General features: G+C 42.5%; 1 protein-coding gene across 8 annotated transcripts in view; it reads right to left on the bottom strand.

Moving 5' to 3' along the window:
• GPR19 (G protein-coupled receptor 19) overlaps positions 1–22,591 on the bottom strand; it is a 49,541-nt gene that overhangs the window by 3,060 nt on the left and 23,890 nt on the right. For 5 of the 8 annotated variants that reach the window (XM_027592842.2, XM_027592841.2, XM_027592837.2 and 2 more), the window contains one exon: positions 19,395–19,551. The gene's annotated coding sequence lies outside the window, so the exon portion shown is untranslated. Of the gene's footprint in view, positions 1–19,394; positions 19,552–21,175; positions 21,240–21,610; positions 21,722–22,591 lie in introns of those variants that run through there. The other 3 variants (XM_027592840.2, XM_027592843.2, XM_027592845.2) reach the window with 2 other exon arrangements.

Raw genomic sequence — 22,591 nt, 5'->3', positions numbered from 1 at the left:
GTAAATGCCAGTCCCATATTATCTTCAGGCTTTTTTTGTCCATGAGGCACCCCTACTTGATTTCTCAAAAGAAATGTCAGATAATTAGACATTTGACTACTAGAAGACCTTTAAGCATGGCTGGCTGGTTGATAGTTGTAAGAATAGCAACCATACTTCCATATAAAAAAAAAATCAGGATAGGGCGCCTGGGTGGCTCAGTTGGTTGGGCGACTGCCTTCGGCTCAGGTCATGATCCTGGAGTCCCGGGATCGAGTCCCACATCGGGCTCCCTGCCCAGGGGGAGTCTGCTTCTCCCTCTGACCCTCTTCCCTCTCGTGCTCTCTATCTCTCATTCTCTCTCAAATAAATAAATAAAATCTTTAAAAAAAAAATCAGGATATGCAGCTGAAAACAGAACATAAGATCTAAAATTAGCATTGTCCTAGAATATCTGGAACGCATGACCCCTCTACTTCTAAAATTGAAATAATCTCTTCACCTTCATATGTGTAAAACCTATAAAATGCCCCCCTCAATTTTTTTTTTAAGATTTAAACTTTAGGGGTGCCTGGCTGGCTCAGTCAGTGGAGCATGCGACTTGACCTCCGGGTTATGAGTTCCGAGCCCCATGCTGGGTATAGAGATTACTTACAAACAAAATCTTAATAAAATAAAATAAAATATTTAAAGTTTAAAGCAGATGAGCAATTTTCCCAGGCAGAAGGAGCTGTTCTAAACTTTTTGGGGATGCCTGTGGCCTAAATAAAACAGAAGTTGGTGGCGCAGGCACTATTCTGCAGTCAATACACATATTTTGAAACCTGTGAACTTACTTTTGTTTCCCTCTTCTTCTCATAGCAAAACCCTGCAGATGAAACTCAAGTTCACCACCACAACTAAGGCACCGTGATGCCTCCCATCTGCCATCATTTCCTCCAGCTGCATGTCACCAGTGAGTGTGTCTGCCCACTCCTCTAGCCCCACCCCTGGGAAGCAGAGGATCCCACTCCTCAGAAATTGGACAAGGGAGCCTTGAGGAGCTCCTGAGTCCAGGTCTCCCCTGATGATGGCACGGCTGTTCTGACTCTACCTAAAACTGCTGCAGCTCTGTTTTTTCATTCAGTAAACCAAGACACTATGCTAGGTACTAGGGAAACAAAGATTAGTAAGGCCCAGAAGAGGGCAAATGTATAAACAAGCTGCCTGACCATATTATAACTAAATTCTGTAATAATTATAACTGGTGCTAACAAGACAAGGAGCTAAGTGGCAGAGAAAAACGAGGATCCAATTTTGTACAGGATAGGAGAAGGAAAGGGAAGATTTCACAAAGGAGGTGAGGTCTGAGTTCGGGACGTGGAGGCTAGTACTTCTTCAGGAAGACAAGGGAGTGAAAAAAACATCCCAAGGGAGAGACAGAGCCCGTGGAACGGTTGCGGGGGGCGGTCATCTTTTCTGGGTTGATCTTTTTTGGGCCCTTTTCCTTTCAGAGACGACATTTTCTAAACCACACCTCCCAGAGTTTATCGTTTCTAAATGCCCTATAATCAGACTGACCTACCTTTTCCCCAAGGTTACAATGAGAGGTTACATTTTCTGCATTCATGGGCTGCGATGTGGTCAGACAGTGGATGAGAATATTGACATATCCAGAATGGCTGTGGTATCCTCGTTCACACAGCACTTTACTACAGCATTTTCCAAGTGTGTTTTGCTTTATAGCAACGGTTCTCTAGCTTAGCAACGCATTGGACTCTTCCAGGGAGCTTTAAAAAAATACCCCTGCCCTGGTCCTACCCCCAAAGATTCTAATTTAATTGGTCTGGAGAGCAGCCTGGGCAGTGGGAAATTTCAGAGTTCCCCAGGTGATCTTAATGGGCAGCCAAGATCAGGAATCCCTGCTGTAGAACTGTTTCCATGTTTCTGTCTTCCCCCACCAAGCTGGGGGCTCCCAGGGGAAGAATGCTATTCTTTTTCTTTACATTAATAATTGTTTATTAAGTATTTACTGAATGGAATCCATAAGGACAGAGAACTGAAATGCATGACTCCTGCTCTAGGGGGCTCTGCTAGGAGAATTCAACCAGAGATAGTGATTGTGTCTTCTCCTGAGCTGAAACACTGGTGACCATGCAGACGGGGAAAATAGACTCCTGATCAGAGCAGGGCAGGCGAAATTGAAGTCACCCTGGACTACTGCTACCTGCAGCAGAATTCTCATTGAAGGGAGAGGAAGGTAGCTGAGGTGTCCTCAGACAGGCTTCTGCAATCCCCACTCCGGAAAAAAATAGTCTGCCATATTATAAGTAAGTTCTAGGGTCCCAAAGTAAAATTTCAAAAAGGTCTCCCCTACTCCATTAAGTTGGAAATAAATCCCTCTTCAGGGGAGAGTTTCTGAAATACAAGGGCTGCTTAACCAATTATTATGTCTGGGTCATCCATATGCAGTAATATTAACAACCATAGGAAAGACTTCTTCACCTCTTTCCTGCTCAATCTATGTCTTCCCATCCAGTTCTGAGACTGCCACATGACATACCCCACTGAAGTGAGTAGTGAAGGCCCTTATTAAAATATATCTCTATTATACACACACACACACACACACACACACACACACACACACACACACACACACACACATATCACCTGGCTGGCTCAGATGGTTAAGTGTCCAGCTCTTGGTTTCAGCTCAGGTCATGATCTTGGGGTCATGAGATCAAGCCCCACAGTAGGCTCTGCACTGGGCATGGAACCTGCTAAGATTCTCTCTCTCTCCTTCTCCCTCTGCCCCTCCTGCCCCCCACTTTCTCTCTCTCAAAAAAAAAAATAAAAAATAAAAAAAAGTATCCAATACTTGAAAATAAGGCAAAGAGAGTCTAGCATATCTTTTTAATGTCATGCTAGGATGTTGTTAAATGGGCTTCCCCCAAGAATTATTTAATTCTCTGAGAGAATGCATCCATGCTTGATTTTGCTATTACTACATGACAAGAGCCAAGACAAGGTGAAGGTACATGTTAACGTGCAGATTTCTGTCCAGCAGAAAAAATAACCCCCAAGGTTATGAACTTATTGCTCTGTAGGACATTAATCAGTTTTGTGTCTATCTAGCAATCTTATGTCCACATTTTTTTTTAAAGATTTTATTTATTTATTCATGAGAGACAGACAGAGAGAGAGAGAGAGAGAGGCAGAGGGAGAAGCAGGCTCCCAAGGAGCAGGGAGCCCGATGCGGGACTCGATCCCAGGACCCTGGGATCATGACCTGAGCCGAAGGCAGACGCTTAACCATCTGAGCCACCCAGGCGCCCTGTCCACATTTTTTTTAAAACAACAACAACAACAATAACAAAACCCTATATATACCTATTTTTATTCAAATGCTCTTGGAGCCAGGCTAATGATCTCACTGGTTCCTTCAGTAGTAAGTTGAGAAATCTCTGACATACATTCATCCTCTATTTGTAGAAGAGTCATTATTTTATTTATTTATTCATTTATGGGGGGAGGGGCAGAAGGGGAAAGAAAGAGAGTATCTTAAGCAGACTCCACACCCAGCATGGAGTTGATCCCATGACCCTGAGATCATGACCTGTGCCGAAATCAAGCCTCAGAAGCTTAACCAACTGAGCCACCCAGGCACCCCCAAGAATCATGATCTTAGCTTTTTGAAAATCACCCTGAGAGGTGGATGAATGTATGAATGATGAGAAACACACAAAAGGACCACAAGGAGGCACAGAGGTGCTCAGCTGACAAACTCTGTGTAGTCACAGGTCTGCCAGGGGTGATTCCTGGCCAAGCACATCAACTTCTGCTTAGGCTTGTTCTCAAGTCCAAGAACCCTAACAACTGATTTCTTTTCCCTCATGAAATTATAAAGATTCACAGACATTCTCACAACATAGGAGGACCATTTTTATTTCTGACATTTGTTCAAAAATTTAATGTCAAACTAGAATTTTTATAATGTTTAATTTTTACACAATTTGGTTGGAAAAAAAACTATAACATTTTCTGTAGAATGGTAAGCATCTGCTGGACCGAAGCCAACACATAAGACTGTTTATTAATGAGCAATAAGATTAATTATGAGGACAGCAGTTATAACATTAATACTACAGAGAGTTGATAGATATTTTGTGCTTATCATGTGTCAGGTACCTTTGAGGTAGGTAATATTATTAGCCCTATTTCACAGATGGGAAAAACTGAAGTTCCTCCTCAAGATCATAGTTATAAAGGAGTCACCACAGGACTGCCTCATTCCAAAGCCCATGCTCCTAACCACCCCTGGGGCTTCATGCCTGGGGAGGCCACAAAAGGCGGGATCTGAATTCAGAGGGTCAAACTGGCTGTACACGGATAGGTTTTTCTTGACTCCTCAAACAGAGGAATGTAAAATTATTCTGCCACAGCCTCTTGCCTACCCACAGATACATCTGTTCAATATGCTAGCTCAGAAATATGTGACATAGTGAACATTTGGGGGAAAAAAAAAAGTCACTCCCACCACATACTGCACGGAGGCTTGGCATCAAAAGTGCAGTAGACATGTTGGTCTGGAAATATAGCCTTTCTTCAGAATATAGAGTATGAGACTATTGGAAATTCATTATGACAGATGATGAACTGTTGTAGCCTTTAAACACAGGATGAAAGCAGAACTCTAAACCAGTGTGAACTGAAGTGAGGAGAAGTCTGATCAGTGGTATTAGCCCAGGTAAGAAGTTGTCTCCTTTAAATTTTAATTGTTGTAACTCAGACAACATGGTGGTGGAGATTTTCTCTTAAACCCTTCATGGTGATGTACACTTTGTGTATAAGGGAAAATAAGAAATGCCCAGAACAGGGCTGGGTGACGGGCTTGCCTCAGCTCCCCAGAACCAGCTGTGTGCATTTCTTCCCAGCTCCACGTTCAATGACATCATGTTGGCATAAATCAGCCACAGGAGGAACACTCACACCATGGAAATAGGCAAACACCACAAATGAGGTTATTTGCCCCCTGTGCAGCCAGTTGTCCCACATTTACCAACCTACCAACTTCCAGTAGAACACGGTTTACAGGGCGACATCTCCCAAAGCCCTGAATTTACAAACGGTGAAGGAGACCACAGAAGGTGTCAGAAGCTTCCCAAGTGGCTCTCTTGCTATCTGGCCCTGAGCTCTGGCTCTGGTGTGCACACTGAGCTAAGTGCTTCATGACTTTGGTGGGGGCACAGGAAAACCAGGGAGGATAAGACACATTCTCACAACGTGCCGCCAGGTACGGCCACCAGATGAAATACAAGATGCCCGGTTCAATGACATTTTCTTAGCACAGATATGGCCCATACAATATCCCATACAATATTCAACTGGTGTCCTCTATTTCTATTAGCTAAATCTGGCAAACTTACACCCAGAACGTAATCCTGTGCTGAAAAACATCTATTTATCATCTCACAATACAGGGATATTGCCAAGTGGATATGTACGCAGGCTGTGAGGTCAGACAGCTGAAGTGTGAATCCCACCTCTGTCACACACTACTAGTTGTGTCACCCAGACACATTATCTAACCCTCTTGAGCTCCAGTTTTCTTACCTGTAAAATGAGGATAATTAGCCCCTATCTTACTTGATTACTGTGAAGGTTAAATGAGATAATAAATGCACAGGAGTTAAATGAGTTAACACAAGTCAATCTGCCTGGTATGAGGAAAATACTCAGTAAGTGTTATCCCTGTATGGTTCTATAAACTGTCTAACACGGTGTCTAGCACACAGCAAGTGCTTAAACAATTAGCACTCTTGGAGTACCTGGGTGGCTCAAGTCGGTTAAGCGCCTGACTTCGGCTCAGGTCATGATTTCAGGGTCCCGGGATCCAGCCCTGTGTCGGATTCTGCGCTCAGCGGGGGAGTCTGCTTGTTGCTCTCCCTCTCCTTCTGCCCCTTGCCCTGCTCATGCTCGCTCACTCGTGCACTCTCTCTCTCTCAAAATCTTTTTAAAAAAATTAGCACTCTTATGGAGGTTCCTCAGAAAGTTAAAAACAGAACTACCTCATGATCCAGCAACTGCACTTTTGGTATTTACCCAAAGAATAAAAAAATACTGATTCAAAGGGAAACATACACCCCGATATTTATAGCAGCATTATCACCAATAACCAACTTATGGAAACAGCCCAACTCCATCGACTGATCAATGGATAAAAAGATGTGTGTGTGTGTGTGTGTGTGTGTGTGTGTGTGTGTGTGTAATATTACTCAGCCATAAAAAGAATGGAATTTTGCTATTTGCAATGACATGGATGGAGTTAGTATTATGCTAAGCAAAAGAAGTCAGTCAGAGAAAGACAAATACCATATAATTCTACTTATATTAAAAATTTAAGAAACAAAGGAGCACAGGGAAAAAAGAGAGAGAGGGGGGCACCTGGGTGGCCCAGTCGTTAAGCGTCTGCCTTCAGCTCAGGTCATGATCCCAGGGTCCTGGGATCAGGCCCCGCATTCGGCTCTCTGCTCAGCAGGAAGCCTGCTTCTCCCTCTTCCATTCCCCCTGCTTGTGTTCCCTCTCTCGCTGTGTCTCTCTCTGTCAAATAAATAAATAAAATCTAAAAAAAAAAAAAAGAGAGAAAGAGACAAACCAAGAAAGAGACTCTTAACTATCGAGAATAAACTGATAGTTACCATAGGAGGGTGGGTTAAATAGGTGATGGGGATTAAGGTGTGCACTTGTGATGAATACCAGGTGATGTATGGAAGTGCTGAATCACTGTACTGTACACCTGAAACTAACATTATACTGTATGTTAACTGGAATTTAAATGAAAACTTATTAAACATTTTTAAAAATTAGCACTCTTCCTATTGTTAGCCCATTAAGTCTTAAAAGCCATATGACAAGCAAATTTTAGTAACCACATCACACATCACACACTATAGAGTGATAATACTAACATTAGTCACATAATTTAGCTGTGTTAAGAGTGAGTGGCTTTTGGGGAGGAGCCTAGGTACCTAATCATCATTCACATTGTTGGTTTTAAGGGGAAAATCACTGAGGTCCAAATAAATCAACACAACCTTTCTCCAAGTTGGGCATGATTTTTTTAGTGACATATTAACCCATAAAACTTTTCTCTATACCCTAAACCAAAACATCTAATACAATGAATTGAATATTTCTCAAAAGCATCTAAAATCCACTCTGCTAAATTGCTTCCATTAGGTAATTTTGAATACTTGCAAAAGAACCTCATATTTCCACTGAAAAGAACTTCCCCTCCACCATCTGAGACTCCTAGTATCACAGGCTTATAAGCCTAGAATTTTCTTGAACGCCATTTTCCCCTTTCCTGCTATATATTATATAATATATACAAGTATTCCTCCATAATATTCCAGCTCTGTGCCTTTCAATCTGTTTCCCGACTGGGATCAAGCTTAGTTTCCTAAGATCAGACTGGGCACACCATCTTTGTATTTGGATACTGGTTGTCCAAGGAACTAGGTTACTCTTCTACCACCTTTACCTTTCTTTGTCCTTCATGCGAATTTTAAAATATCAGAAATAAAGAGTCAGCATCGTAGGAGTGATTTCTGGAAGCGAGGGAGGCTTCTATCAAATTCTCTTACCACTAGAGCATAATTCTTTTAAAGTCAAGACCCCTATTAAAATGTAAATGCTTCTTTTTTTCTAAAAGCTATTTTATTTTTAAGATTTTATTTATTCATTTGAGAGAGTGGGAACGAGTGGGGGGGGGGCAGAGGGAGAGGGAGCAGACTCCCTACTGAGCAGGGAGCTCAACGCAGGGCTTGATTCCAGGTCCTGGGATCATGACTTGAGCTAAAGGCAGACACTTAACCAACTGAGCCATCCAGGCGCCCCAAATGTACTCTTCTTAAAGAGTACATATTTTTACTTATTATCAGTAGAATGGTGATCTCTGAAATCTATGATCTTAGTGGAAATGAAAACAGAAGAGATGCTGAAACAAAAGCCTTGAGGACAGTCAGCATCTGGGAGAATGGGGATGGGGCGCCATTATGGCAGGGAGCAGGTGAAGGGTGGAAGACTGATGGAGAAGAAGCACCTACTTGACGGTTCTGTGCAGGAATGGCTAGCACTGGAATAAATGTTGCACCCAAAAAGAATGTAACAGAAAGGAGCCCAAGCTTTACCCCACATGGTTTCTTTTTTTTTTTTTTTAAAGATTTTATTATTTATTTGAGAGAGAGAGAGAGAATGAGAGAGAGCACGAGAGGGAAGAGGGTCAGAGGGAGAAGCAGACTCCCCGCTGAGCAGGGAGCCCGATGCGGGACTCGATCCCGGGACCCCAGGATCATGACCTGAGCCGAAGGCAGTCGCTTAACCAACTGAGCCACCCAGGCGCCCGCCCCACATGGTTTCTGTTGACCGCAAGCTGCAGTCTTCCCAAAATTCTTTACAAACAGTGTTGCAGGAGAAAATGTTACATCATACTGGCACCCCACTGTGGGTAAGTATAAAGGACACTGGCCAATATTTCTCACCCTACTGCCACTTAGTAGAGGCCTGCGTAGGAGGGATGCAGCTCCAGATTTAATAATACTGAACTTCTCCCTCTCTCTACTGTTCATGCAAAATCTGTAAATTCAGATAAAATAGGGGGAAAGGAGAGAAATAAACACCAAGAAACTTCACCCTAAGAAATTACTATGTTGTTACGATGGTATATGTAAAATCATCTTCTATTACACATTTACCCAATAGTCTTTTCATACATAGTATGAACCAGGATTGTGCTAACTGCTGGAAGTACAGAAGTTAACTAGATAGAGAAGGTCCCTGCTTTTGTGGAGCTCATCTCTAGGGGGGAAAACAAATACATACATAGTTAAGAAATGGCTGGCGCTATGGAAAAAAATAAAGCAGAATGAGGGACCAAGGGTCCACGGGAAATGGAAGGACAGGTGACTGGATGGTCACCTAATGGCCATTCCCAACTTCTCCCTTGCCTTCCTCTATCAAGAGGCTGAAAAGGCAAGATAACCACTTTCCACTATCCTTTGCAGCTAGGGATGGTCACATGAGCACCATCTGCTTCTGGCAAGATAAGAGAAGATCTCTATGAGGGTGTTGGGAAGCTCTTGGAAAAATGTTTCTTTCTTGGTAAGAAGAAAGAGGCATGCAGAGAGTGTTCTCTCTTGTGGGCCTGGCTGCCTCTTGCCTCTCCTTTGTAAACTGTCATGTGAAGATGTCAGGGCACTGAGTGGTATCTTGTGAAACCAAGGGAAGTCCAGAGACTCACAAAAATACTACCCAGTGTCCTGACACTGTGGTGCTGCTAGAATAACCATCACTAGACTTATTAAATAAGCATTATGTTATGGCTTTAAGCCCCTTTCAGTTTCTGTTATTTGCCTCTAAAATCATCCTGACTGATACAGGGTCTTGTTTCAGATGGACTGGCCAGAGAAGGGTTCTCTGAGGAAGTAATACTAGAGTGGAAACCCCAGTGACGGGAAGCCAGCCATGTGAAAATCAGAAGAGCATTCTGGGCAGAAGCAATGTGTGCAAAGATCCTGAGGCAGGAATAAACTTGTTATGTAGCTGGAGCAGATGAATGTGGAAGAAAATGGCGCCTGATATAATCAGAAAGGTGGGCAGGGGATTGGATCACACGGCATTGTAGGGCACAGGTACTAGTTGTACCACAGTGAAATCCATTGCAGGTTTTATGCAAAGGAGTGATAGGAGTATGACCCGATTTATGTTTTAAAAATACAACTTTAATTGCTGTGTAGGTGGCTGAGAGAAGTGGGGGGCACCATTTAAGAGGTTATTACAATAACCTAAGTAAGTGATAATGATGGCTTAGAGCTAGTAGCCATGTAGGTGGAGAAAAGTAGATGGATACTGAAAACATTTTGGGGACAGCCAACAAGATCTGCTGATGTGTGACAGGGTTTGGGGATAGGGATGACTCCCTAGGTTTGAGGGTCTGAGATGGCGGGAGAAAAGTTTGGGGAGCTGGAAATCAATAATTTTATTTTGGGTGAGTTGCATTCTTATTGGATACCCAAGCAGAGATATCCACTTGGCAGATGAACATTAAAGTTTGGAGAAATGTCTATTCAGATTCTTTGCCTGTTTTCATTAATTCATTCATTTTTCCATAAACACATTTTAAGATCATACCCTGTGCCAAAATGTACTGTGCTAAGAACCATGTATACAATGGCCAATAAAACTGTGTCCTTAATTTCATGAAGATCACAGTCTAATTATGACTGTGTTGCAGAGGGATGCGGAGAAGAGTAATAAGTAAGTACAAATAAAGACAGTAAGTTGTAAAGAGTTCTGTGAAAGAAAAGAGCAGAGCGTGGCAGGAGGGCCCGCTTTTGGGCTGGGTGGCCAGGGAAGCAATGAAAGCAGCAGGAACCAAGACAGAGAAGAACAGGGCCGTCTATGGTAGACTCTCTAGGACTCCTGCTGCAGACAGATGACAGGACAAGGAAATCAAGTCACCAAGCTGCCTTGGACACCAGCCACCTTTCAGATCCTGAGCAATGTTTCAGGCTCCTTGGGGCCTGGCCTTAGTACTTGTGATAGGCAGCTTCCCTTGAGACAACTCAGATTTCTCTGCAGTCCAAAGAACCTACCACACCATGGGGGGCCGAGGGGGGAAGAGATAAAAAGGGCTAAGCGGGGCCTGGAGGGACAAAATGCCTCTGGGAGCTTCTCTGCACTCTTATACCAGATGGGCTCCCCAATTCTCCCACACTATGTCCCCAATAGGTCATTAGGCAGGAAGCAAAGAATGCCTTCATTTCTGCTTAGAGGAGGAAGGAAGCAGGGTAAAAGGAGGAGGCCTGACTCCCTCCCCTGCAGGTCACTGCTCCATGGAGTCAGTGCTGTCCACTGATAACTGCAACTGGAAGACTCCACCACATTGTACAGAGGCAAGAGAAGTCCCTGTGGGTACCGATTTGTGCTGTGCTCCTCGCTGAGATTTTCCTATTCCCTTCTGAGAATGAACCCAGACCCTAAATGCTGCCTTGTCTTGGAGGAGGGTCATATCGCTGGGCCCCGAGACAACCCTGCTTCCTTGGCTTTCGTGTGTTGGAGGCTGAGTTCTCTGAGAGGATTTCTACAGAGCGTAGGAGGGAGAAACAAGGATGTCCGAACCAGGATGTGGATATGGCCCTTGGAGCCATGCAAAAGGCAGGCCTGGATGGTCACAAGAGATCTTTTTGGGGATGACGAAAAGGTTCTGAAATTCAATTATGGTGATGGTTGTGCCACTCTGTAAATATAACACAAATCACCGCCTTGTACACTTAATATGAGTGGGTGCTATGTTATATGAATAGAGCTGTTTAAAAAAAAAAAAGAAAAGAAAAAGATAAGCCTGGGCCCCTTGCCTCACTTCCCCACTGCACTCCAGGTGGAGGAGTACAGCTAGGGGGCTGGATCCAAGGCACGGACTTAGAAGTACAGTCCACCACCCCAGCAGGATATCAAAGCCACAGATCTCCCAGCTTTCAATGACACACACCAGCTCAGACAATCATATGTCTGCTATGATCAGAGGGGATCCAAGGCTAGAGGGGCCACCCTGTACATTTTGCTGGGTTTACAAGCCCCAGGACCTAGGAAGAGGAAGAGAGTCCAAGTAATGTTTGTCACTGACTTTCCCATTAGCCTGGCAGGATGGAGTCTTGCAGAATGGCCTCCTAAAGATGTCCATGCCACACAGCAAAAGGGACTCTGCATGTACAATTAAGGTTATGAAACTTAAAATGGGAAGATTATGCTGGATTATCCAGGTGGGCACAAACTAATGAGCCCTTAAAAACAGAGGATCCTCTCTGGTTAGAAGCAGAGAAATGAGGAAAAAGAAGTCAGAGAATAATTCCAAGCATGAGAAGGAGCTGGCTCTGAGATACAGGGGCTCCCGTGCAAGAACCAGAAAGAGGCCACTAGGAGTTACGGATGGCCTCCAACTGACAGCCATCAAGAAAATGTGACCTTAGTCCTACAACCACAAGGCACTGGATTCTGCCAACCACTGCAAAGAGACTGGAAGGGGAATCATCCTCTAAAAAGGAACACAGTGGGGCGCCTGGGTGGCTCAGTTGTTAAGCGTCTGCCTTCGGCTCAGGTCATGATCCCAGGGTCCTGGGATTGAGCCCCGCATCGGGCTCCCTGCTCCGCTGGAAGCCTGCTTCTCCCTCTCGCACTCCCCCTGCTTGTGTTCCCTCTCTTGCTGTGTCTATCTCTGTCAAATAAATAATAAAATCTTAAAAAAAAAAAAAAGGAACACAGTCCTGCCAACACCTTGATTTCAGCCTTATGAGCCTCAAAGAGAAACCAGCCAACCCACCCAGACTTCTGACCTACAGAACTGTGACATAAGAAACAGCTGTTATCTTAAGCCACTAAATTTGTGCTCATGTGTTCTGCACTAATAAAAACTAATTTAATACAGCCATTTCTTAAATAATTCAGTGTGAACATTAAAATTCATACCAGCCATCCTATCACTTTCCACTACCCCATCAGCATCTAGAGTATCAGAAACCTTGAGAAGCTTGAACAGCGTAGTGCTTTCTGGTTTACCTGAGACATGGGACTGGGGGCTAAGAAACCTGGGCTCTAATTCTGAATATAAGCACTGAACAGCAAAACAAGAGACACAGGTCTTATTTCTAAGGACCTTAAGTAAATCAACCTCTTGGAATCTCCGTTTCCACAGCTATAATATAAATGAGTTGGTCTAGATGATTTCTGAGGTCCTTTTAGCGTTATGAACTAAAACTGATAGGTAGACATTGTGATGAGCTGCACACATTTGTTTAATTTATAACGCACCACTTTCACCTGGCAGAGAGCTCACCCCAAGACTGCATTTTGATGGGAGGAGAGGGAAGCTGGTTAGGGCTGCTGGGGCTTCTCTGAGCTTCTGATATCCAAGATCAAGAGTATGGGTCTCCAAAGGAGGGATGAATTTTCTTTCCCTAGAGGCCAGCTAAGCACACCGTCCCAATAATTATCTCTGAAGGGCCAACAATCTCTTACTGAAGATTCCCTGCAAGAAGTCCTCTGGTCAAAGAGGACTTCCAGCTGTGTGTCTGCCTTTCTATCTACTACCAAGCTTCTCAAGGGGGAGACACTTACTAGAACCCCTGGCTGTCCTCTACCAATTTCCTATTGGTAGAGGACAGTATGGAGGCTTTCAAATTCTGAAGGAAACAGTTTGGCCAAGGGATCTGCACTTCCCCAAATTCAATTTATTTCATTTTTTGAATAGCTGCTGTGTGCTCGCTGAGCCTAAAGTAGAGGCAAACAGTTGTTTTGGAGGTAAGCATTCAGTTTCATTTTCAAGCTTGTATTTCAGTATCAACATCTCTAGTTGTGCAACTTAAATAGGAAAGAAGTGAGGAGGCAAAGCACCAGATGCATCACACTCAAAGCAAAGAACTATACAGTAAGTGAAATTTACAGCAATTTGAAAAGAAGGTGAACTTTTTGTTAAGCACAGAGTACAAACACTAAACAAAGAGTTACTAAGAACTGTTTTTCAGAAACATATTCTGTCTTACATCAAATTCACAGCAACACTCAAGGTAAATTTTGATCTGCACCACTGTCCTCAATCAGGGTGTTCCAAGAAAGCAAACCTTTAAGTTCATGGAGAAGTTAGATTTGAATTTGCATTCATGTGCATTTTTCATGGACAAATTATGCAATTGTACATAGTCAGTTGTCATTGAAAATATGTTGAATGTGTATTTGCATGTTTCACATGGTTAATATATATTTTAGTACCGTATATTTTTGGACATCTTTTAAGTTAAAATGATACTGCTGTCATCTCTCAGTGCTTCCTACTTTAATCCCCTCTGCGCATCAGTCATGCAACCCAAATCACCAACACCAGCCATTTTTAGTCTTTCCTCCTCAGAGACAGATGTGACAATGTGTTCATACATGCGACACACTCCTACAGATAGATCCAGAATTATGTGCAACTTTAGGAGCTTGACCTGTAACTCCAACGGAGTCCTCAACCTAAGAAATCATGTGGAGAAGAAAATTATTATGTAGATATCCTTAACTTTATTCTAATTAATTAAAAACTCTATCACTAGCAAATCTTGGTATTTGATTTATTAGCAAGCAATTATTTGCAAAAGACATCCTTTGTTTGGGACATATTTTGACACCATGGTTGATAAGCACTGCCCTGCTACACTGTAAGTGTACACCTGAAATCTGAAATTATTTTAAAGATTTAGTTATATATTTGAGAGAGAGAACAGGAGAGAGAGCAAACGAGCTGGGGGAGGGGCAAAGGGAGAGGGAGATCTCAAGCAGACTCCCCACTGAGTACAGAGGCTGAAGTGGGGCTCAATCTCAGGACCCTGAGATCATGACCCTGAGATCATGACTTGAGCCGAAATCAAGAGTCAGACACTTAACCGACTGAGCCGCCCTGGTGTCCCTGAAATCTGAATTCTTGAAGGCTAAGGGTGCCTGTCACAGAGAACCGGGGAAAAGACTGTAAGAGACAGAAATACGGTTATTTTTCCAACTGGGAAATGGTGGGATACTATAAACCTATTATAAAAGTCTACTAAGGAGTATTTTTCTGGAAGTGACTAATCTCCTACCTATGATCTATAAAGCTACTGATATTCCAGAAGGTTTCATAGGCTGCACCCAAACTTGAAGGTATGTTTCCTTCTTTAGATGTGGAAGAAAATAACTTTTTGCAGATTTTAAATACGAAAAGGCTATGTAATGCAGTGATTGGGAGCATGGGCTCTTAGAGCTGTGGTTCATAAGTCATTTTGCCTCCCAGGGGACATGTGGCAATGTCTGAAGACATTCTTGATGTTACACCTGGGGGAGGGGGTGTTACTGACATCCAGTAGGTAGAGGCCAGGGACGCTGCTAACCATCTACAATAAAGTCGGACAGCCCGCCACCACACAGATGTAGCTGGCCCCAAATACCAACAGTGCTAAGGTTGAGAAACCCTGCTGTAAAGCAACCAGCCTGGGTTTCAGATCACTTAATACCTGTGTAGCCTCTACCAAGTTACTTAACATCTTCGTCCTTATTGTCTTTACCAATGAAATTAGGATAATAATGGTACCCACCTTATTGATTTGTTGTGAGAATAAAATAAATGATGCAAGAAAGGAGCGAAGAACAATGTCTGAGACAAAGCCAGTGCTCAACAAATGTTTCCTTTCGTTATCACTGGATGTACTGAGAAAGACTGAGAAAGAAATATACCAAAATTTTAATAGTGGTTGTTTCTAGGTGGCAAGATCATGACTGGTTTTTATTTTTCTTACACTTCTTGTTTTTGTTTTTGTTTTTTAACATTTTTATTTATTTGAGAGTGAGAGAGCACTCAAGTGAAGAAGGGGGAGATGAAGAGGGAGGGAGAAAGAATCTGAAGCAGACTCCGCACTGAGCACGGAGCCCAGCATGTGGCTCGATCCGACAACCATGAGATCATGACCTGAGCTGAAACCAAGAGTTAGATGCTTAACTGACTGAGCCACCCAGGTGCCCCTATTTCCCTTACACTTCTATAATTTCTCATTTCCCAAATTTTCTAGAACTGTATTTATATTAACCTAATATCCAAAAACATATTTATTTTTAAAGAATACAGAGGAAAGAACTTTACTTGTGATAGAGCAGAAAGAGCACGGAATTCAGATCCTGGCTCTATTTGCTGTGCAGGACTTTGGGCAAGTTGGTTAATGTCGCTAGGCTTCAGTTTCCTGGATCAGAAATGGGGGCTAATAACCCATATTGCAGAGTCTCTATCAGGATTACACAGGACAGACATCCAGTGCCTAGGAAAGTATGCCAAATGAGAGGCTCCCTGAGTTGATCGCTTTAAAAGTTTAGCCAAGGGAAAATGACCCCATACACAGGAAAATATATTCATTATAGTACCCCTCTTTTACTTTTGAAACTGTCCTCTTGGAGAGACCACCTCTCAGCTCATGCCATTTTTTTGCCCTGGTTCATAAAGGAGAAGTTGCGTCCATACTCTGGTTCTTCTGTCCATTGCTTCCTCCTTCCCTACGTACACATATGCTAGGAAATGATCCAGTCATTGGCCTCGCAGGGCCTGACTCAGGTGGCAGGGTTTACTAGCAGCCGGCAAGTGACTGTGCCTGAAAGGCAGGACCCAGGCCTCACTTTCTCCTATCTGTCCCCAGGCTCACTGCCCCCTTCCTCTTTCATCTCTAGCCTCCAAGTTGAAAGCACACTTGGCAAGGCCTCTCCATAAGGGGATGCTTCTCTACCTTCTCTCTGTTTGATCTTCTCTGATCTTCTACAGATCTTCTCTCTGTTTGAGTAGAGCTGGTAGATTTGAGAGAGATGAGTGGGAAGCCCAGTGAGGCTTCCAGATCCAAGCCTGTAGAGGACACCAGTCCCACTTCTCTGAGAAGCCCTGCAGGAGTGTGGTGGGCATGCAGCACATGCCTGGCCTTACTGGGCTTCCAGCAGGGCTGCTTCTTTTGCACAACTCACTCAGCAGGTAACACTGAGGGGAAGGAGGATGAGTGGGTAGGATTCAAGGACCCACACCTTATCTACAAATCTATTCTTCCTCTCCTTAGTGACTTAATTAGATGGGAATAATAGAATAGGTTATGTTTGTGAATATTAACGAGAGACGTGACTATTTATTTTTTATTTTTATTCTTTAACATAATCTCGACACCCATTGTGGGGCTTGGGCTCATGACCCTGAGATCAAGAGTACCACGGGAGCTCCAAGAGAGAGGATTATTTTAACCCCAGTTAGCCTGCTAACTTGAATTCAAATCCTAAGCAATCTTTCCAGATACCCTGACACGATCTTTTGCACTCAAGTCCTAGCTGCCATGGTTTGGGAAAGGCAACCTGGCTCCAATCTACTCTGACACTAACGATCCCAGGGTTCTCTGGGGAGGAGTCCTGTAGTCCCGTGAGCTCTTGGTTCAGCATTCTGAGGACTGGGAACCACAGCTGATTAGGAGAAGCCTGCCTGGGGCCCGAACTGACCTCAACACGTTCAGTCTCAACCCAAGGTGAACTATTTCAGTGTTGGTAGATGGTGCCAGGCAAACACCAGAAGAAAATAAGACTGTTAGGGTGCCTCTATATCTAGATATAAATAAAAACACCAGGAGAACTTTATTCTAAAGATATGTGAAATGTCAGGGGGATTTGTAATCCCCAGGAAAGAATTTATGGATAGTTCTTGGACTCTAGTGTGCTACTGCTCGAGTCAGTCTGACTGGCATATATAAATTTCAGACATAACTTTGGCTGTTGTCAAGGTCTCTCCCACTATACATGTACTTCTTCACTGTCCTCCCTATAAGTACATGCAGAACAAAATAGACATGGGCCCCCAAACAGGCCCCAGCAGAATGCTTTCAGAGCTTTTGCAAATGGATATCGAGAGCTTACGATACACCAGGCCTGGTGCTAAGTGCTAGAAACCCAATGATGGAAGATATGGTCCCTTCACTCAAGAAGCTCACTTCAGGTGACTATAATAGTGTAAACGTGGTATTTGTCCCAGGAAAACAGATTTCAGCAGGGATCCAGGGCTTAAAATAAAAGACTGAAGTTCAGTATTGTAGGGGACACAACCACCCTTCAAAGTATTCTTCAGTGAAACCCTGAAGGGAAATACCTCATTTAGTAAAGAATTTCACAATTTTTGATTTCTACCCCTTTTCTTCCTCCTTATTATCTTTAACCTAGTAATTTCCCTTTGTTTTCCCATAGCATATAAGATTGAGGTCAGTCATCATTTATTGTCAAGAGCTGGAAGGGAAACTCCACAGACCAAAAGGAAGAAATCTTTATATTTCAGAAATTTCTAGAAGTTAAGAAAAAAATTCCTTTTTCCCTTAAAAACCTAATATAATTTGCAAAGAGAGTAATCTATTCCCTTGAAGTATGGTAATATTATTTTAAAGCAACAGATCCAGTCTGTTCGATACCACAGTTTGTATTCATAATTTTAAAAAGTTTTTAATCTATTTATTTTATTTTGAAAACCAAGTAAGTGCTTTTTAAAGACAGTATGTTTAGGCTGGTATTATTACTAAAGTTCAGAGAATGAAAGAATGTTAAGTTCAATTTAAAAAAAAATCAACCATGATGTAATTAGGTTTCTTTTTTGCCTTTGGACATCATTTGGTCACCATAGTAACACAGTATTTTACTACCAGATATCTATACAGCACAAAGGGAAGAGAAGAACAGGCAATTACTTACTGGGTTATTTGGGGGTACAGAAGGTGACTATTGGGATAATTTAAGATTAAACATAGATTCCACTGGGGACCTGTTTCAGCAAGGCAAGCTGATTTGATCTTCTAGTAGCGTCAGCTGAACAAAATTTGTAGCCAAATCAACTGTTGACATAATTTGAAAGAACACAAGCAGGGAAGCAGCACAGGTTAGTAGTTAAAATCATGGACTCTGGGGTCAAGTTTCTTGGGTCCAAATCCTGTTTCTAGTATTTGCTGGCTGTGTGATCTTGGGAGTGTTCCCTAACTTCTCTGTGCCTTAGTTTCTTCATTACCAAAATGTCAGTACTATTACCTCCCCCAGAGGGTTATTATAAGGATTAAATGACTATTTGTGCTTATAATGATGTCTTGCACATAGGAAGACCTTTTTAAATATTTGTTAAAGATGAAATAAAATTTAAATTTGCTAGCTTCCCTCTTTGTGCTGGGTAGAAATGGTCAAAGATACCAAGATTTGAGTACATAGCAGATTATTTTAGCCTGTAACTTTGGAAGATTCCTTTGAAAACTTCCTGGGAGCCTTCTTGATAGCTATTCTGTAAGATTTGGAAGTCAGTGGCACTCTACTATCCCAAACAAGAGATGGAAATAATCATGAGCTCTCCCGGTATCAGGAATACCCGAAGGCAGACAACTGCACAGCACAAAGAAACAGCACGCCTGCCCACTCAGGCTCCCTAAGCCACCGCCAATCACCTCTGGGGACATGGGCACACCGAATAAGCAACTGAAAAGGGAGACAGGATTTTATTGCAATGACAATGAAATTTAGTTGATTTCAGTAATATTATTTGTTTCCTCTTTCCAAGATTCAAAGAAAAAAATCATTTTCATCAATTAGTGCTTTGTATTATTAATTATCACTGCACACAATTTCCATCAATTTTTCTTCAACAGGCACTTACTCTGGTGAATCATTCATTTTACAGAACTATCTAAGCAGCTCTTCTAGACCGGTAACAAATCTAAAGCCCCCTAACCAAATCTAAGCCAGGACAAAAATCTCCAAATTGCCTGGAAAAAAGAAGGTATTATGTCCTGTAAGCCAAATTTCAGCCGCGATACCACGGGATCCCTAGCACATACCTTCATCTGGACTTGATTTCAGAGATGGTCTCCTTGGGTCTTCTTGGTCAGGAACAGCGCGTGCATAGCACTTTGGAGAATGCCATATACCACCAGGAAAGCTTGGGAGCACATTCATTTCTGTCCTCTGCCTTCCCCTTGGCTCATAGCCTGCTTCCTGGTAGGAAGACAAGATGACGCTGTGCTGGTTGACTGTTAAACCATCTTCCCGCCCCCAGCCCACTCTCTTGGTGCCCCTCCCTCCTCCTTTCCAAGGCTCTGGAATGTGTCACATGGGAAATGGATCATGTGGCTCAAGGGGAGAATGTGGCCATCTTCTATCTCCCTTCCCCCACTTTTCCTTTCAGGAGCAAAGCAGCAGAAATCTCTGACCTGATTGGCTCTGACCAAAAATCTCCATATGAAAAGGAGAAAATTCAACCAAACCTCCAGCCTTCTCCACGTTCTTTTTTGTTTTATTTTTCATCTGAACATTTTATTCTGGACATTCAGAGTTGCTTGGTAGGGAGGGGAATGATACTTTCTTCCCAGCCTCTTTTTTCTTTCTTATCATCAACACCCTAACATGACAAGGTGCTCCCTCACTCCCCTCTGGAGCCCCCTTAGCACGTCTGAGACAACAGTGTTCAGCACCAAGGACAGCATTACACCCCCTTCAAGCGTTCATTAAAGTCTATTTCACTCTCAGGTCAATAAAAATATTTTAAAAATATTTCTCTGAGGTCTTGTGTCTAAATATAAGTCAGGCCATATAATTAGGGCTCTGACTTCCCCTACTATCAACTTATTGTTACCTTATAAACATAAATATAATTTTTACGTTTCATTAAACCCAAAGACCATCCCATGCCTACCTCCCTCCCAGTCCCCATTCTACCCCACCAACCCCACCCCTTAGATACGCTCCATGTTTTGGGGGGAGGGGAAATTCTCATAACATAGTTTACTATATGCCCATATATCTATGCTTATGGACAAAACAAAACACAGAAACACCTAGGATTTTTTTGAGTGTGTATGTCAGGATGTCCTTAGCCCCATTCCTAGGCCTCCGGCAGGGTTGAATTAGAGAGGCAGGGAGGGAGCCTGGTAGAAGCTGTTTTGTGCAGGGTCTATCCTGCTTTGCTGACGTCCCTGTTGCCATGGTGCTAGGTAACTGCTGAAGGGGATGATTTCTTTCAGAACCGGTCACCATGGGACCCTGCCGACTAAAGAAAGGGAGAGGGAGAAGGACTGAATGGCTGAGGAGGACTTTCAATTAGCATTTTCAGAGCCAAATTTACCTAATGGGCCCTTTCCTTACTTAATTGTTGCTGACCCTAAATCTTAAAAGGATTCTGGAAATTAGTATGGACACTGCGATGGTCACTCCCTCCATATTCCACTGCTTCTTTCCCCTAAAGATCTAGTTAGGTGCAACTGAATGAAAATGCCAGCTTCACAGAATGACTGTGGAGTGCCATCCCAGAGGAGGGGGAAAGGACACAGGAGCCGATTTCTCCCTCCAAGTCCCAACAGCCTTAACTGGGAGATACTTCAGAACCACACCTGACTGCTGACACAAGGAACAATTTGCGAATGCTTTACAATGTTATGGGAGAAAGGACAAATATTTTTTAATGTGAGTTGCTCAATCATTTTGAATAAAAATAAATTAGACTAGTTTAAGGTCAATCCTTTAGATAGAATTTGGACTACCCCAAATCAGGAATTTAAGCTAGCTCTACATTTGTCTCATGAGACTGTCATAGAACTGGTTGTTTCTGACTCAGAGTCCTTACCATGGCAATTCTAAATATTTATTTTTGGAGGCAGAAATACTTTCAATGTGCAGGAATGCAAATTCTGTAAAAAAAAAAAAGAGGTTGCACAGGGGAGCTGGAGTATAATTTCAAGAAATCAAAGTTCCTTCCTGGCTCAACATTCACAGCTTAAGACATAATTACTTCTTTTATTTTAGGAGAAGAGTCAGGTTAATTCCAGTTTTTCTATATAAGACTCACAGAGAATTGCAACTCTGCTAATTCTGATACTTGCTGCTTTCAGAAAATTCATTTATCAGGAAAGCTAGATAGGTGTCTGAAGAAATTCTTAGAGAGCCAGCAGGATGGTGACTTTGATATCATCTCCCTTTTCTTAGCCATAATAACAATAACACAAACAGCTAATATGTAACATGTGCCAGGTGTTTAGCACATGTCACTTAGTCCTCCTACCAAACTGTGAGACAGGTCCTACAATGATCTCTCCTGTTTTATAGACGAGACTGAGGCTTCCAGAAGATAAGGAATGTGCTCCGAACTGCACAGCTAGTTAGTGTGGGAACAAGGCTTTGGAACTATTTAATCTGACTCCAGAGCAGGCACACTATACTATACTATTCTGCATCGTGAATAATGGACTAGACTAAAATAAGTTGTCAAATGTAATGTAACGTGATTCACTACTAAGGGCCTCCAACAGGAGAAATCAAAAAGATTGCTTCAAATTACTTGAGACCAAGAAAAAAAAAAAAGACCAAATTATTCATTCCTTTTAGGATGATTGCATGGGTACATTATGGCTTAATGATAAAATAATAATAATTTGTTAAGGAATCATAATCCAGAATATTATTAAACATGTGGTGTAATATACTAATTGTGCTTAAAAAATCTTAAATTTGTAATCACCAAACTTATTTCTGGTCATTTGGAAGAAAATAAAAAGACAGTGTCTTCCATCAAAACTCCACAATACTTGTAATTGGGGTAATATTTTGAAAATGATTTATGTGATTTTTTTTTCTCCTTTGCCTGGGAATCAATTTGCCTTGGAAATAGGGAGTGTGGCACTGTTTCAAGTTACAAAAGGAATGGAAAGAAAGAAGGAATTAATATATTCAGCTTCTGAAATTCAAAACAGGAGTGTGCAGCAGGACAAAAGCCTTGAAATCCAGGCTGTTCTTTTGAAAGTCATTCTTGAAATTCCTTTATTTATGCTTTTACTTGTCATCAACCAAACATGGGAGAATTTGCTTAGAGTGTTTGGTACTCTAGAGAGGTCTTGAGACTGGGGCAGACAAAAACTTTCCAAGAGTTCCAAGAGCATGCAGCCAGTTTTATGGGAACTAATTTCTAGACCCTCAACTTCCACAAGTATGCTTTCTAAAGCTGATCTTCCTGAAAACCTGTGCAGTCAGGATGCCATACTGATTC

This window comes from Zalophus californianus, chromosome 9, assembly GCF_009762305.2.
Source record: "Zalophus californianus isolate mZalCal1 chromosome 9, mZalCal1.pri.v2, whole genome shotgun sequence".
Taxonomy (NCBI): domain Eukaryota; kingdom Metazoa; phylum Chordata; class Mammalia; order Carnivora; family Otariidae; genus Zalophus; species Zalophus californianus.
This window is presented reverse-complemented; position numbering and strand designations above follow the sequence as displayed.